Here is an 18474-nt window from a genome sequence, read left to right on the forward strand (position 1 = left end):
CTAGGGGTTGCCCTACATACACTTCTTCTTTAATAAATCCGTTTAAAAATGCGGATTTTACATCCATTTGAAATAGCTTGAATCCTTTGTGTGCTGCATAGGCTAGCAACATCTTAATGGATTCAAGTCTTGCTACTGGAGCATAGGTCTCGTCATAATCTAACCCTTCTACTTGACTAAATCCTTTAGCTACTAACCTAGCTTTGTTTCTAACTATTTCACCTTGATCGTTTAATTTGTTTCTAAAAACCCATTTAGCGTCAATTATGGATTTGTTAACTAGTTTCGACACTAATTCCCATACCTGATTTCTTTCAAATTGGGCCAATTCTTCTTGCATTGCTAGAGTCCAATCTGGGTTTGGTAGGGCTTCTTCTATGGTTTTGGGTTCGATTTTTGAAATCAAGGCTATTTGGCTCTGGTTTCTATAAGATGATCTAGTTCTGATTCCTACAGTTGGGTCACCCAAAATTTGGTCAGATGGGTGGTTTGTGCTTATTCTAGTTGGTCGTATACCACTTGAGTTAGTGATTTGTTCTTCAGATTCAATAGGTTCAGGTTGAATTTCGTCATCTTCTCTGTTTATTGGGTTAATGTTTTTTGTATTTTCATTTTCATTTATTGTGTTGGGTAACTTATTTTCTTCATCAAATATTATATTTATTGTTTCTTCTACTTTTAGGGTATTTTTGTTATATACTCTATATGCTCTACTGGTTGTTGAATATCCTAAAAATATTCCCGGGGTTGTTTTTGATGTAAATTTCCCTAAGTAGTCTTTAGTGTTCAAAATGAAGACTTTACACCCAAATACTTTTAAATAGTTTAAGTTGGGAATTTTATTATAATAAATTTCATAGGGTGTTTTATTTTGAAATTTGTTAATTAAAATCCTATTTTGAATGTAACATGCTGTACTAACTGCTTCAGCCTAGAATTGATTAGATAGTTTATATTCGTTTAACATGGTTCTAGTAGCTTCTTGTAGGGTTCTGTTTTTACGTTCTACTAAACCATTTTGTTGAGGGGTCCAAGGGTAGGAGTATTCTTGTTTGTACCCATTTATTTCACAAAATTCAGTAAAGTTGTGATTCTCGAATTCTCCTCCATGGTCACTTCTTATTCTTTTAATTTTAGTATCTTTTTCATTTTCTGTTAATTTGTAAAAATTACTAAATATTTCAAAGGTTTCATCTTTTGTTTTTAGAAATTTTACCCAGGTGAACCTGGAGAAATCATCTATTATAACTAAGCAATACTGGTTCTTGCTTAGTGACTTGGCTCCGTGTGAATCAAATAGGTCTAGGTGAAGGAGCTCAAGTAAACAAGTAGTCCTACCTAGATTGGTTGACTTGTGGGTTGACTTGGTTTGTTTTCCTTGTTGACACGCATTACAGATTGAATTTTCAATAACTTTTAGTTTGGGCAGTCCTCTGACTAGTCCATTTTGACTCATTCTTGAAATGAGTCTTGTGTGAGTGTGACCCAATCTCCTGTGCCACAACTCAGTTTCCTCTTGTTGTGTTAGAAAACACTTTATCGAGGATGTTGGTAGATAAATGGTGTAGACATTATCTTTCCTTGTGCCCTTAAGTATGATTTTTGGATTATCAATATGTTTGACTATACATTCAGACTTGGTAAAAGTAACTGAGTAACCAGTATCGCATAATTGGCTTATACTTAATACATTAAAATTAAAATTTTCAACTAGTAACACTTTTCGAATAATAAACTCGGAGTTAAGTTCGATATTACCTTTTCCGATTACTTTCAGTTTTCCATCGTTGTCGAATGCAACTGATCCTAGGTTCTTTAGTTTTAGCTTAGTGAACTTCAACCTATCTCCAGTCATATGTCTGGAGCATCCACTGTCCAACACTTATTGATCCAATTCCTACACATAAAGTAGTTGATGGATCAAAAGACAGTTTGATTGAAGTAAGTCCTTAATTTTGCATCCTAGTTAATAATTAGTTAATTCTATTGAAGAAATATTTTTTTTTTGAAAAAATGTTTAAGTTTGAAAAATATTTTAAGTTAATTTTTTTTTTTAATTTTGAAAAAAAGTAGTTAATTTTAATTTGAAAAATATTGAAGTTAATTTTTAATTTGTAAAATATTTAAGTTATTTTTAATTCCTTAGTCATCTCACCCGATCTAAATTTTCAATCAGGGACTCCTATAATTTTTGTGAGATGAATTGAGATTCAATTTTAGGAGTATGTTTAACTTTATGTTAGATTCAGGTTTAGCTTTGGGTTTAACAAGTAAGCATTCTTTGGATAAACTTCTGCGCTATGGTGAGTCACAAGGAACTCATTAAAGTAACCATGCCTTCGAGGTTTTCCAAATAGTCCTACCCATTGAACTTAATACTAAACCTTGGTCTAACTAGTTAGGATCCATTTAAGGGTAGCTTCGGTTAGTTCCACTTGGCCAAATGCACCAGGTCGAAGCCATATCTTCCTAGACATGCGATGCCCAAGCTTCCCTAACGTACTATCATCTAAAAACTTCACCAGTACCGTGGATCAAGTTAAACCTAGCCTATTTTATCTGACTTAAATTACCCTGCCGGGTAGTCTACTCTTGTTTACCCATTTCGGGTAGATTAGTTGCGGGTGCCAGCTATTCTGGATATTCTTTCTATTTTCAATTGAATTTCGAATGTTAAGTTTAATTTTGAATTTTTTTAATTGAATTTTTATTTTAATTTCAACTTTTTAATTAATTTTTTTTAATTTTAATTGATTTTTTTTAATTGAATTTTTTTATTTTAATTTCGACTTTTTAATTGAAGTGATTTTTTTTTTAAAATTTTAATTGAATTTTTAATTGAATTTTTGATTTTAATTTCGACTGTTTAATTGAATTGAATTTTTTTAAATTTTAATTGAATTTTTAATTTTAATTTCAAATTTTTAATTTTTAATTTTAATCGTTTTAGCTCCCCCTGGATCATAGCCTCGATATGGTCTATCAAGATAATGTATTTGATCCTTGGGAACCCAATATTGTCCGAGTCCAATTTGATTAATCAGGTTGGACTTGGCAACCCATGCTTGGACCATTTTTCTATTTGTTCTTTGTATGAGAGATAAATATGACTTATATTTCTTTTTAGATTTGTATCCTAGTCCAGTTCTATTGTAGATTGCCCTTTGTGTTCCAAGAATCAGGTCAAGATTCTTGGATCCCAGGGAGAATCGTTCTAAGGTTGTCTTCAAATCCTTGACTTGACTTTTCAGGTTAGAATTCTCTTCCTCAAGTTTTTGAACTTGAGTTGAGGTTCCAGACTGAACTGGATCAGTCAAGGATTCGTTATTTGTCGTTTCTTTAAGGAGTGTTACCTCCTTTAGAAGTGACTTGATTCAAATTTGAGACTTAGCTACTTTATGCATTAAATAATTAATTAAGCTATATAAACGATTTTCACTTACAGAGGGGTTTGACCCTTTGGAAACGGATGCGGATCCGTGGCTTCTCTCGGACTCGGCTTCCGATTCGTCCTCGCTTCCAGATTCGTTGTTGTAGTCTTGGGCTGTCAACGCAAGAAAGTTCGTTTGCTCGAGTTCTTCGTCGTCAGATTCCTCGGAAGAAGACTCGTCCCATGTTGCCTTCAATGCCTTCTTTCTCTTTGGTTTCTTTGGCTCCTTCTGGTTCGGGCAGTTTGCCTTGATGTGCCCTTTCTGATTGCACCCGTAGCAGGTCACTTCGAATTTGCCCTTCGAGCTTGGTTGAGCTTCTTTGGACTGGATAGCTTTTCTGACATCCTTTTTGTTGAAGCCCTTATTTTTGCAGAGTTTCTTTACCAGGTTGACTATTTCGGTTGTAAGCTCATCGTCGTCTTCCGAATCTGGTTCTTCTTCTGACTCAGGTTCAGTTCTGCGCTTCATCTTTGATTCGCTCATTCTTCCTGTTCCTGCAACCAAAGCCAACCCTTTCTCGGTCGGGTGTGCATTAGTCTGTTCATGAAGTTTGAATTTTGCAAAAAGTTCATCTAACTTGATAGTAGATAAATCCTTAGAAACCTTGTAGGCATCTACCATGGATGCCCACAAGGTGTTCCTCAGAAAGACGTTTAAAGAATACCTTATGATGTCCCGGTTATCTACCTTCTGTCCAATTGCATGAAGACCGTTGAGCAGATCTTGAATCCGGGCATGGAGTTGGGCAACTGTCTCACCTTCCTGCAGTTTGATATTAAACAATTTATTGAAAATTAAGTCTCTTTTACTTACCTTGGTGTCGGACGTCCCTTCGTGAAGTTTAATGAGCTTATCCCACAACTCCTTGGCACTGTTGAAAGGGCCGATGCAGTTGAGTTCTTCTTTTGATAGGCCACACTGGAGGGTACAGGTCGTCTTGGCATTGGCTTCCACCTTCTTAATTAGAGATGCGTCGCAGTCCTCGTATGGTAGTGGTTTGCCAGCGCTATCAGTTGGTAGTTGGAATCCGGTTTTGATAATCATCCAGACTTCAAAATGAGTCTGGAGATATGCCTCCATCCGACCCTTCCAGTACCCGAAGTCATCTCCGGCGAATAGCGGGGGGCGGGCTGTACTGTAGCCTTCTTGAAGGGCCATTTTAGATCAACTAAAAGAAAAAAAACAACAAGGAAGTTCCAGGACTTGGTCCTGGCTTAGTAGTGCGGTATAAAAAATAGACCACGAACTCAGGTGGTGTTGCACCAACCTCGAGCAGAAAGCTGAATCGAGAAAATAATTAGAATATAGCTATAAAGACAAATTCTAATTGACTCCGAAAAGAAAACTGAAAATACCACGACAAATTATTTTGAATGGTGGTTGCACCGATTCAAAATGACCCCGATCTGATACCAATTAATGGATCGAAAGCGCTAGAGGGGGGGTGAATAGCGCTCGTGGTTATTTTTAGCGATTTAGAACACAGATTATAAGCGCAGCGGAAAGTAAATGAAAACACACAAGACACGAGTGTTTTACTTCGTTCGGAGCCTATCTCGACTCCTACTCGAAGGCCCGCGGTCCTTGACCGCTTTCGGTGGGCAACAACTATAAATTCGAACTATTACAAGCTAGAAGGAATTACAGTTAAGAGCAAATAAGAAAGTTTTACCAACGAACAAGACAGTAGAAGAGCGTTGGAGGTTCAGTTCGTTGTTGCAACAGAGCGTTGTTAAAGCGTACGGAGCACACGAGAGCACAAGACTTCTGTTCGGAATTCGATGTTCTGAGCTGCACCTCGAGGCCCCTTTTAATAGCTCTGCAAGGTCTGATCCAGATCCCCAAGTCTCGGGATCAGATTTGACCCGAAGCGAATCGGTCGACCGATCCCCACGTTCGGTCGACCGATCAGATGATCTCCACTGCATCTGATCCGTCCATCCGTCGCTCCGCTTCGATCTGGTCAAACTTTATCCGAGATTCGGTCGATCGATGGTTCGGTCGACCGATCAGTCTCCTCTGACCTGCACACCTCGGCTTGATCCAGTCGACACCTATCCCAGGTTTGGTCGACCAATCCCGAGGTCCGGTCGACCGATCCCTGGTCGAACCCGGTCCAACTTCTGGAGATCTGATCTGGTAGCTTGAAGGTTCGGTCGACCGATCCCAAGGTTTGGTCGACCGATCCCGGTCAGTACTAACCCTGCACAAAAGTGTTAGTTTCCTACAAAAAAGAGTTAGAACACAAAAGATAATAAACAAATGAATTGACAGCCTACGGACTGTCCGGGTCTGACTTCGGGTTTCCTACCGGAAACCCTAGGTCGACCCAACGCCTACTGTTCCTTCTATGGGGAACGCGTCATCACCTACTCCACTCAGGAGATTTACCTGATGCCAGTCCGGTCCTCCAGACCGACTGGACTTTCTGCCTAGGGTTACCGCCCCCTAGGGTTTTTCTCCACCTAGGGTTACCACCCCCTAGGACCTAAGGTTACCGCCCCTTAGGGTTTTCCTCCACCTAGGGTTACCACCCCCTAGGACCTAAGGTTACCACCCCTTACGATTTTCCACCTGCCTAACCGCAGTTAGGACTTTTCTGCACACTTGTTTAAGCTCATTAGATAACAAAACAACTTAACTTGAACCCTTTGACAAAATCAAAACACCGGTTTGATCATCGGATGCTTCCCGCACCAACAGTTATGCCATTTGGATTACAAAATACGAGGGATACTTACCAAAGGATGATGGATAAGATCTTCCGAGAGTAAATAGGGTGGAACGTGGAAGTTTATGTGGACGACATCCTTATTAAGTCTACCGTGGTAATAAATTTCTAATGTAGAGGAGACCTGTGACACACTACGACAGTATAGGCTAAAGCTAAATCCCTTGAAATGCTTATTTGGAACTCAAGGATGGAAGTTCTTGGGATATTTCGTCACCGTGCGGGGAATTGAAGCTAACCCAGAGAAGGTCCAAGCGCTCCAAGACATGCAAGCTTCTCGGAATCTAAAGGAAGCCTAAAAGCTAGTGGGTAGAATCATGGTGCTCTCCAGATTTATATCCCGATATATAGAATGAGCGCTCCCCTTCTTTAAAGTGCTCCAAAGAGCTACCAAGTTCCAGTGGGAAGAAGAATGTATCAAAGCTTTCGAGGAACTGAAGCAGCACTTGGAGACCTTGCCCTCATTATTCAAATCTATTATAGGGGAGTCACTCTGGGTGTATTTTGTTAGGTCCCTTGGTGGCCAGCTAGAGGGGGGGGGGTGAATAACCCCTACACAAATTAAACAAAATAAATACCTTTCTCGGACTTATAACTTAGAATAAAACACTTGCATAGACAAAATAAGAAATAAATGAAAAGACAGAGACACAGAGAATTTTATTTGGTTACAACCAGGGAGGTTGTTAATCCAAGGAATAAAGTCGCGCTAATTTCTCCTCTAGGCGAAGAAGCCTCTTTACAGCAATGAAGCACAAAAAGACAAATCTAAAATAGACAAAGAAGCGTGTACAAGTGTTGCTTGAATAATTCTTGTTGTTTTTAGCTTATGAGAGTAGAGCAACTTATATAGCCCTGATCGGGGTATCTGGAAGGTTTCGATGCGCCAGGAGGGGGATAAAACTTTATCCCCTTCGTAATGGATCGCGGTCAAATGCAATTCGGATAAAATTCCATTCTAGGCACCTGGAAGGATTTCGAGCACCTTGACCAGGGAATTCAACCAAGTTGACCTTTTCCAGTCCGAGCCTTTCACTCCGATTTCGCTTACCTCAGTCCGGGTCTTCTGCTCCAGTTCCTCTTGCTTGGGTGATCTCTGTCATCCAGAATAGGGCTCACCCGAACCCAACTTCTGGCATTCTCAAGTAAGCTTCTGCTCCGGGCTTCTCGTCCCTCGAAAATGCCGCGCGCCTCCTTCTCGTCCGCCCACGTACTCTTCTGCAGCACCTCATCCCTCAGATGTACCGAGTCCGTCGTCTCTCTCCCGTGCAATCCTTCTCGGTAGCTACGCCTTTTTCTCGACATCCTATTCTCCTAAGTTCTTGCACACTTAGACCGAAGCTAAGTTAGGGTAAGTTAACGTAAAGCAAAAGAAATAAATTTGCAATTTAAAGTGCAAAAATTTAAACTACCTCCCCTAGATTTAATCTTCCCTTCTTCCCCTTTAATCACATAAAAAATGGGGTACCAAAAGAAATCTAAGGGTAAATTTTTAAAAAAATAGGAAAGTTTTTTGTTAAAAAAAAAAAATTTGAGTTTCAACATTTTAAAAAACTTATCAAGTTTTTGAAAATTTTGAAAATAATTTTGATAGTAGTTAAAAAATTGCAATAATTTTAGAAAAAAAAAATTCTAAGTAAAAAATATTTTTGATATCACCAAAAAATTATAACATCAATAATTTCCTAAGTTAAACAAATTTGTAAAAAATAATTTTGTAGAAATAATTTTGGTAAAGTAAAGCTGATACTTCCATTTTTTTTTAAATTTCTAAGTTAAAAACACAAAAACAATGTTTGAGTAACTATTTAAAGTATTATTTAATTATAATTAAATACTTTATCAGTTAGTTAATTAAACATTTTATTTCATTAATTGACTTCCAAGCTGTGGCGAGACATTAGACCTTCTTTGTTATTAGAGCAACAACCACTTTCTAGACAAAGCCTCTTAAGGAAATTCAAACATTTAATTTTCTTGCTGAAAACCCTAAGTCTAATTAAAGTTCAATTTAGACAAGACTTTGGAATCGAATATAGGTTCCAGCCAACTAAGTTAATTAAAAATCTCTTAGGAATATATTTCTAAGAAATTTTTCTAATTTTTCCCTTGTGGTAATTAAAATACTAGTCCAAATTATTATATTTCCTAATATTTTGATTTTTAACATTTAGGCATGTATGATTTTTCAAGTCTTCTACTTGTATTTTCAATTCATCATTTTAAAATTTTAATTTTTTAAAATCTTCTAATAGGCAAGATTTGACTAGAATTAACTTTAATTCTTTATTTTAGTTTTCTAGTTTGTAACAGTCTTTAGATAATAATTTAATAAATTTAAATAACTTATCAGGAGGAAGAGATCGTACCTGACTTACCTTGTTGATCTCGTTATCAGTAGCTCCCCTTGAACTGCTGCTCTCTTCCGATATTGCTCTCCCTTCATCGATGCTCTTGATGCTCATTTCGGACGAGCTTGCTTCATATTCGTCTTCTTGATGACTTGCCACTAATGCAAGTCCAACGATGGCTTCAATTTCAGATTTGGTTGACGTTTCGCCCCACGTCGCCTTTAGAGTCTTGTATTTATTCGATTGGATAGGTTTCTTGTTCTTTCCTTTGTCCTTGTCCTTGATTTTTAACTTAGGGCAGTTATCTTTAACATGCCCTTCTTCATTGCAGTGGTAGCATTTGATTTTCCTTTTCTTTCTACCCTTAGATGATTAATTTTTCTAGATTTAAATAATTTTTTAAATTATCTTACCATCATTACCATTTCATCGTCGTCCAAAGAGGATTCTGAATCTTGTTCGTCCATCTTAGCCTTGAGGGCAATATTGTGCTTCGGCTCCTTCTTCGAATATGCACATCTCGTTTCATGGAATTTAAATGTGTTGGTGCAACCTTAGGTCAAGGTTGACCTGGTTGACCCGACTCGAGGTGACTTGACTCGAGTTATATTTTGATGTTTGACTTGGGAAGATTGTCGGTGCAACCTTAGGTCAAGGTTGACCTAGTTGAGTTGCATGTTGATGTTTGACACTCGTGAGAGAGTTCTATTCTTGATGTGAGACAAGAATAGATGGTTGGGAGATTATTGGTGCAACCCTAGGTCAAGGTTGACCTGGTTGACCTGGTTGACCTGAAAAGTCCAAGTATGGAGACTTGGCACTGGAAAAGTCCAAGCAGGGAGCTTGGCACGCGAAAAGTCCAAGTATGGAGACTTGGCACTGGAGAAGTCCAAGCAGGGAGCTTGGCACGGGAAAAGTCCAAGCAGGGAGCTTGGCACGAGGGAAAGTCCTAACTGGGATGTTAGGCAGTTGGAAAGTCCTGGTGAGTGAAGCTAGGCAGTGGGAAAGACCTAACTGGGATGTTAGGCAGTTGGAAAGTCCTGGTGAGTGAAGCCAGGCAGTGGGAAAGTCCAACTGGGATGTTAGGCAGTTGGAAAGTCCTGGTAAGTGAAGCCAGGCAGTGAGAAAGTCCTAACTGGGATGTTAGGCAGTGTGGAAATCCTGGTGAGTGAAGCCAGGTGGAAAGTCCTGGTGAGTGAAGCCGGGCAAGGGAAAATCCAGATAGATCAAGGGTGATCGGACATCTGGTGTTGAGAAGTCCAAGTGAGTGAAGCTTGGCATATGGAGTCGGAGAGGGCTCGGTAGCTCGTTCTCCGAACTAGGTTAGAGAGGGCACTCTAAACCTAGGAGTTGGATCGGTCTGCAGACCGATCCAGTGATACTCAGTGTTTCCTGATCGGTCTGGTGACCGATCATATTCCACTCAGTAGCATACTGTGGAGTTCCTGATCGGTCCACAGACCGATCAGGCGATGATCAGAAGTGAAGAAAGAAGCTCCTGATCGGTCCAGGGACCGATCAGGTGTATGCCTGATCTGTCTCCACGACCGATCAGGAGACGAGTGCGATTCTCTGTGAGAGAGCTGGGAGAGCTGGGATCGGTCTGGGGACCGATCGGTGACGATCCATCTCTTCCCTGATCGGTCTGCAGACCGATCAGGGTTCTAGCCGTTGCGACGCAACGGCTAGTTTCTTCGCTGTCTTCTTCGCAGGTATAAAGGGGTCGAGGGCTGCTGCTGCACTGTGACTTCTTCTTTTCTGCTAGAACTTCTGTTCTTCTGCTGCTGAAGCTTCTGCTTCAACTGAGCTTTGATTGAGGTCGCCTCCGAAGCTTCGCGTGAGCTTCCAGTCGTCGACCAACTGCTGCGTTTGGGTTGTGAAGTTGCTGCTTCACTTCCAGTCGACAAGAAAGCAAGCAATTGGTAGAGTGCTATTGTATTCATATTATATTGCTTTTCTTACTGTTCTTGTATTCTTTGTTTGCTGTTGCAAACGTTTGTGGCGAGGTTTCTCCACCCACAAGGAGTATATTGTATTATCCGGTTCTCCGGGGACTCATCCACCGACGGATTCACTGGACTCGTCCACCCTACGGACACGCCGAGGAGTAGGAGCCCTAATCTCCGAACCTCGTTACATCCTTGTGTTAAGGTTTGGTTTTCTTCTCTTTCGTTTCTTTGTATTTTCCGCTGCGCTAACACGTTTTGTAGAAAGAAACGACGATTTGGGGTCGGCTATTCACACCCCCCTCTCTAGCCGAGTACGAACGATCCTAACAAAATGTTGAAAACATTTCTTCTAAGGTGACAACTTATAAATCTTTAGAAATATAGTAAGAATCTACTAATAATGCCTACTTAGTAGATCTAGGAAATGCATTAAGTGCGTACCTTATCTAATCTCGGTTGCTTACCTTTTCTCCGAGATTCGTGAGTCTGGTGATTAGCTCCTTCATTCTTGAGTGAAGATGTGCAACGGTTTCTTCTGCTTCCAGTTTTATGTTGCTTAACTGATTCCTTAGCAGATCCTGTCTTGCGAGCTTAGCTTCGGACGCCCCTTTGTGTAGCTCAAGGAACTTCTCCGAAAGTTCCTTTGTTGAGTTATAGGCACTGATCCAATTGACTTCTTGTGGCGGTAGGACGCTCAGCAGATGGAACTCTGCTTTTCCATTTGCCACGAAGTTGGCCTGCTCCTTCTTCGTCCATTGGTATTCTTCCTTGTCTTCGGGTGCTACAAAATCGAATTTCATTATTAAAAGTAATTCAAAATCAGTTTTAAAGAATACCTCCATTTTCTTTTTCCAGCTCGCGAACTCTCCCTCAAACTTTGGTGGGCAGATGCTCGGTCCAACCATCTCATGTGCTTCATTCGGCGATTAGTCATCCTGAAGCATCCTTGCTCTGATACCACTTGTTATGTCCCTTGGCGACTGGCTAGAGGGGGGTGAATAACCCCTGCATAATTAAACAAAACAAATACCTCTCTCGGACTTATAACTTAGAATAAAACACTTGCATAGATAAAATAAGAAATAAACTAAAAAGACAAAGACATAGAGAATTTTACTTAGTTACAATCGGGGTGGTTGTTAATCTAAGGAATAAAGTCGCGCTAATTTCTCCTTCAGGTGAAGAAGCCTCTTTACAGTAATAAAGCACAGAAAGACAAAGCTAAAAGAGACAAAGAAGCATGTACAACTGTTGCTTGAATAATTCTTGTTGTTTTTAGCTTTTGGGAGCAGGGCTGCTTATATAGCCCTGCTAAGCAGCCCTGCTCGGGGCACCTAGAAGGCTTCCAGATGCTTGGACGGGGATAAAACTTTATCCCCTTCGTAACGGATCACAGTCAAACGTGATCCTGATAAAATCTTGTTTCGGGCCCCTGGAAGGATTTCGGGCGCCCGGACCAAGAAAGTCAACCAAGTTGACTTTTTCCAGTTCGGGCCTTTTGCTCCGGTTTTGCTCGCCTTGGTCCGGGTCTTCCGCTTTGGTTCCTCTTGCTTGGGTGATCTCACCCATCCCAAATAGGGCTCACCTAAACCAAACTTCCGGCCTTCTCGAGCAAGCTTCTACTCCGGGCTTCTCATCCCTGGAAACGCCCCGTGCCTCCTTCTCGTCCGCCTGTGTACTCTTCCGCAGCACCTTATCCCTCAGATGCATCGAGCCAGTCGGCTCTCTCCCATGTGGTCCTTCTCGCTAGCTTTGTCTTTTGCATGACACCCTGTGCTCCTAAGTTTCTGCACACTTAGACACAGGATTAAACACAACAGGACCTAACCTAACTTATTTGATCACATCAAAATAACCTTGGGGTACCAACAATCTCCCCTTTTTTGATCTGAGCAACCTAAGCTAAGTTAGGGTAAACTAACATAAAGTAAAAGAAATAAATTTGAAATTAAAGTGAATTTTTTTTAAAAAGGTTAAACTACCTCTCCCTAGACTTAATCTTCCCTTCTCCCCCTTTGATCACATAAAAAATGGGGTACCAAAAAAAAAATCTAAGGGTAACTTTTTCAAAAAATAGTACATTTTTTAGTTAAAAAAAACATTTATAAAACTTATCAAGTTTTTAAAAATTTTGGAAAATAATTTTGATAGCATTAAAAAAATTATGATAATTTTAGAAAAAAATTTCTAAGTAAAAAATATTTTTGATATCACCAAAAAAATATCAATAATTTTCCTAAGTTTGCAAAAACTAATTTTGTAGAAATAATTTTGCTAAAGTAAAAAAAAACTTTAAGTCCCCCTTTTTTTTTAAAAAAAATTGAGTAACTATTTAAAGTATTATTTAATTACAATTAAATACTTTATTAGTTAGTTAATTAAATATTTTATTTCATTAATTGGCTTCCAGGCTATGATGAGGCACTAGGCATTCTTGGTTATTGGAGCAACAACCACTTTCTAGACAAAGCCTCTTAAGGAAATTTTCTCGATCAAAGCGCTAAGTCTAATTAAAGTTCAAGTTAGGCAAGACTTTGGAGCCCAATATAGGTTTCAGCCAATTGGATTAATTAAGAATTTTTTAGGAACATATTTTTTTGAATTTTTTCTAATTTGTCCCTTATGAAATCTAGGATGCCAACTTTGTCTATTATAATTCTAACATTCAAGCATGCATGATTTTTCAAGTTCTTTATTTCATTTTGTAAATTGTCATTTTCTAATTTTATTTTATCAAATTCTTCTAATGGACAAGATTTTGCTAGAATTAATTTTAACTCTTTAATTTATTTTTCTATCTTGCAATAATTCTTTGATAAATATTTTATAAACTTAAATAACTTATCAGGCGGAAGAGATCGTACTTGACTTACCTTGTCGATCTTGTTGTCCGTAGCTCCCCTTGAACTGCTGCTTTCTTCTGTTGACACTCCCCTTTCATCAATGCTCTCGATGCTCATTTCAGAAGAGCTTGCTTCATTTTCTGGTAGGTACTAGGATATTAGAGTTGTTCCGACGATTTTCTCGGTTTTAGATCCTTTTGATGATGACTTGGTGTCCATCGAGGAGTTGGATTCGGCTTCTTATGGTTCTTCATGGAGCTTTAAGAACTTTTCCCAAAGTTCTTTTGCACTTTGGTAATTGCCTATTTTATCAAGATCTTAAACCGGTAGTATGCTTAAAAGATGAAATTCAGCCTTACCATTTGATGTAAAATCGTCATGTTGCTTTTTGGTCTAGAGGCATTTTTCGATTTCTTTTCTATTCATGTTCTTCAGTGCTTCATAAACATATTTCATTATTAATAAAATATTAAAATCTATTTTGAGAAATACCTCCATTCGTCGCTTCCAAAATGTGAACTCCCCCTCAAACGTTGGTGGGTAGATACTAGCTCTGACCATTTCTTGTGCTTTGTTCGGCGGTTAGTCCTCCTGAAGCTGTTAGGCTCTGATATCACTTATTAGGACCCTTGGCGGTCGTCTAGAGGGGGGGGGGGGGTGAATAGCCCCTGCATAAAAAAAATAAAAATACCTTCCTTGACTTATAACTTAAACAAACACTTGCATAAGAATAAATAAAAGACTAAATGGAAGAGGCACTGAGAATTTACTTGGTTACAATCGGAGAGGTTGTTAATCCAAGGATGTTGAACCGTACTAAGAATCTCCTTCAGGTGGAGAATCCTTTTACAACATTCAAGGTTCACAAAGCAAAGCTAAACTCTAATAAACTCAAGCACAAGTGTTGTGTCAAACTATTCTGTGTTGTTGTAAAGCTTTGGGAGGAAGGCTGCTTATATAGCCTTGCTCGGGGTACTTGGAAGGGTTTCAGGCACCTAGAGGGGGATAAAATGTTATCCCCTTCGCAACGGATCATGGTCAAATGCGATCCGGATAAACTTCAGTTCCGGCGCCCGAACTTAGAAAGTCAACCATGTTGACTTTTTCAGTTTGGGCCTTCCGCTCCAGTTTCACTCGCCTCGGTTTGGCTCTTCCGCTCCAGTTCCTCTTGCTTGGATGATCTCGGCCACTTAGAATAGAGATCATCCGAATCCAACTTTCATCCTTCTCGAGCAAGCTTCCGCTCCAGGCTTCTCATCCCTCGGAAACGCCGCACACCTCCTTCTCGTCTGCCCGTGTACTCTTCCGTAGTTCCTTGTCCCTCAAATGCACCGAGCCCGTTGACTCTCTCCCGTTCCATCCTTTTCGCTAGCTGTGTCTTTTGCTTGACGCCCTGTGCTCCTAAGTTCCTATACACTTAGACACAAGGTTAAACACAACATGACCTAACCTAACTTGTTTTATCACATCAAAACAACCTTGGGGGTACCTACATGAACTCGATTATTCTATATAAATTTAAACCAAATAGCCCTTATCTTCAAGATTGAACCCAAGACTATAGAAGAAGCCCTACTTGAGGTAGATTGGATAATTACAATGCAAGAGAAACTAGCCCAATTTGAAAGAAACTAAGTTTGGAAACCAGTACCTAAATCTACAAATAAATCTATAATTGATACCAATGGGTCTTCAGAAATAAACTAGATGACAAAGGAGAAATTATAAGAAATAAAGCTAGACTAGTAGCCAAGGGGTTCAACAAAGTAGAAGAGTTAGATTATGATGAAAGCTATGCCCCTGTAGCTAGATTGAATCCATTAAGATATTGTTGGCATATGCAGCACATAAGGGGTTTAAATTATTTCAAATGGACATCAAGTCTATATTACTTAATGAATTCATAAAAGAAGAAGTATATTGGTTAACCTTCTAGATTTAAGGATTTAGATAACCCAAACTATGTTTTTAAACTAAAAAAGGCCTTGTATGGATTAAAACAAGCACCTAGGGCTTTGTATGAATGATTATCCACACACCTAATATATAAAGGATTTAACCAAGGCCAAATTTGCTAGAATGTATACTAAAAGTCTAGCTTTTGTAAACATATATTTTTAAAATAAAATAATCATATTGGTCAAATGTCTACATTTATTTGTTAAGTGTAGTTGTTCAATTAATTTATATTGTAGATAACATGGTGTATGGTGTCACACACAGAAGATCATGTTATTAGTTCTTTATAAATTATAAACAGTTGCTCACGACTAAGATGAAAAGGAACAAACCATTGGAATAATCGTATTGTAATTAGGTATTAGTTTATCTTGACTAATAAATTACACTAGTACACTCAAAGTGTATAGAGTAGGACCATTTAGGTAAGTTCTTTTTATACTGACTTAATAAAAGAACTAGACCATAGTTATTATGGAAGTGTGTGCTCTTAATTCTAATATAATAGCAAGCATATATATTTAGTATTTATTTCTTTAACTTATCAAAGGGTGAGATTTAGCTCGATAAATCAATAAGCCCGATAAGTTGGGAAATGATATTACTTATAGTGTGTGTTGTTGATTATAAAAGGAAACTATGTCCTAGTAATCTAGGTTGAGAATGCCCCCAAGAGGAGCTCATAAGGATTGTCATGTTAAACCCTGCAGGTGGATTTAATCTAACATGACAATGAGGTTGAGTGGTACTACTCTTGGACTAAGACATTAATTAAAATGAGTTGTCAATAACTCAATTAATTAGTGGACATTCGATATCTTAAACATAGGCGGACTAACACATTCATGATAAGAAGGAGCCCATAATGTAATTTGGGATTGGTGTGGTAGTGCAATAATAACTCTCTAGTGGAATGAGTTATTATTGATGAACTTGAGTTGTGTGTTCGGGGTGAACATGGTGTTAGGATGTATACTAAAAGTCTAGCTTTTGGTATAAACATTTATCTAGAAATAAGAATCACATTGGTCAAATGTCTACATTTATGATAAATGTAGTTGTTCAATTAATTTATATTGTAAATAACATGGTGTGTGGTGTCACACACAGAGGATCATGTTATCAGTACCTTATAAATTATAAAAGTGACTCACAACAAAGATGGAAAGGAACAAACCATTGGAAGGACGTAGTGTAATTAGGTATTAGTTTATCCTAACTATATAATTACACTAGTACACTTAGAGTTATTGAGTATGACCATTAGAGGTCGTTTCTTTTATACTGACTTTATAAAGGAACAAAGACCTCAGTTATTATGGAAGTGTGTGCTCTTAATCCTAATATAATAACAAGCACATATATTTGATATTTATTTCTTTAATTTATCAATGGGTGATATTTAGTTCGATAAATCAATAAGCCCGATAAGTTGGGAAATGATATCACTTATAGCGTGTGTTGTTGATTATAGAAGGAAACTGTGTCCTAGTAATCTAGGTTGAGAATGTTCCCAAGAGGAGCTCATAAAGATTGTCATGTTAAACCCTGCAGGTGGACTTAGTCCGACATGACGATAAGGTTGTGTGGTACTACTCTTGGACTAAGATATTAATTTAATGAGTTGTCAGTAACTCACTTAATTAGTGGACATTCGACATATTAAACACAGGGAGACTAACACACTCATAATAAGAAGGAGCCCAAAATGTAATTTGGGATTGGTGCGGTAGTTCAATAATAGTTCTTTAGTGGAATGAATTATTATTGATGAAATTAAGTTGTGTGTTCGGGGCGAACACGGGAAGCTTAATTTCATCGGGAGACCAAAACCAATTCCTCCTCTCGGTCCCTATCGTAGCCTCTTGTATATAGAGATTTATACCCACCACATACCCACCTTCTTACCCATCCAATGGGGCCGGCCAAGCTAGCTTGGAACCTAAGCTAGGGCCGGCCAAGACCAAGTGGATGAGCCAAGTTGGTGGCCGGCCAAAGCTTGGGTCCCAAGCTTAGGTGGCCGACCACTAGAATATTAAAAAGGAATTTTATTAAAATTATTTCTTATGTGGATATCATGGTTCTAAAAGAGAGTTTAAAAAAATTAATATTTTACTTTTATAGCTTTCTACAAAAGATTAAGAGAAGAGATTAATCTCTTTCCTTATTTGTAGATTAAAAGGATGGTTTTAATTTTTGGTAAAAACTTTCATTATTTGTAAATCATCCACATGTTTAAAAGAGAGTTTAAAATTTGAAATCTTTCCTTATTTGTTGATTAAAAGGTGGATTTTAAATTTTAAGAAAATTTTCCTTTTTAACCATGTTCATAATTTAAAAGAGAGTTTAAAAATTAAATATTCTCTTTTATAAGTTTTTACAAAAGATTAAGAAAAGATTTGATATCTTTCCTTATTTGTAGATTAAAAGAGATTTTAATTTTTAGAGATAACTTTCTTTTTATCCACATATTTAAAAGAAAGATTTTAATTTATAAAATTTCCTTTTTACTAACCATGAAAGGATAAAAATTATTGGAGAAATTTTTATAAATTTCCGAAAACAAATTAAGAAGTTTCAATTTTTGTTTTTATTAAAACTTTCCTTGATTTGGGGAGAAGAGTGGCCGACCAAATAAATTGGAGAAGCGAAAATTATTTTTAATTAAATAAATTTTCTTTTTCAATGGCAAAAGAATTAAGGAAGTTTTTATTAAATTTTCCTTATTTGCCGAGACCAAGGATTATAAAAGAGGGGGTAGAGGAGGCTTCATGGTGAACAACCTCTATTATTTTCTCCCTCTTTTCTTCCTTGATGTGGCCGGCTTCTTCCTCTTCTTCTCTTCTCTCCATCCTTTGTGGCCGAACCTCACATCTTCTTTGGAGATCAAGTGGTGGCCGGACTCTAGCTTGGGGAAGAAGGAGAGAAAGCTTACATCCCTTGGAGTTTGGTTGGTGGAAAAAGATCTTCCTCTTTTGGAAGCATTGTGCTTGGCCGAAACTTGAAGAAAGGAGAAGAAGGTGCTTTGGTGGTTTCTCATCTCGGAAGATCGTTGCCCACACAACGTCCGAGGTTAGAAGAGAAATGCGGTAGAAGACCTAGAGGTTTTTACTTGCAAAAGAAAAGGTATACTAGTATTTAATTTCCGCATCATACTAGTTTTACTTCTTTGTAAAAATACCAAATACAAGAGGCATGCGATTCTAGTAT

The sequence above is a fragment of the Zingiber officinale genome, chromosome 7B (assembly GCF_018446385.1).
Source record: "Zingiber officinale cultivar Zhangliang chromosome 7B, Zo_v1.1, whole genome shotgun sequence".
Lineage (NCBI taxonomy): Eukaryota > Viridiplantae > Streptophyta > Magnoliopsida > Zingiberales > Zingiberaceae > Zingiber > Zingiber officinale.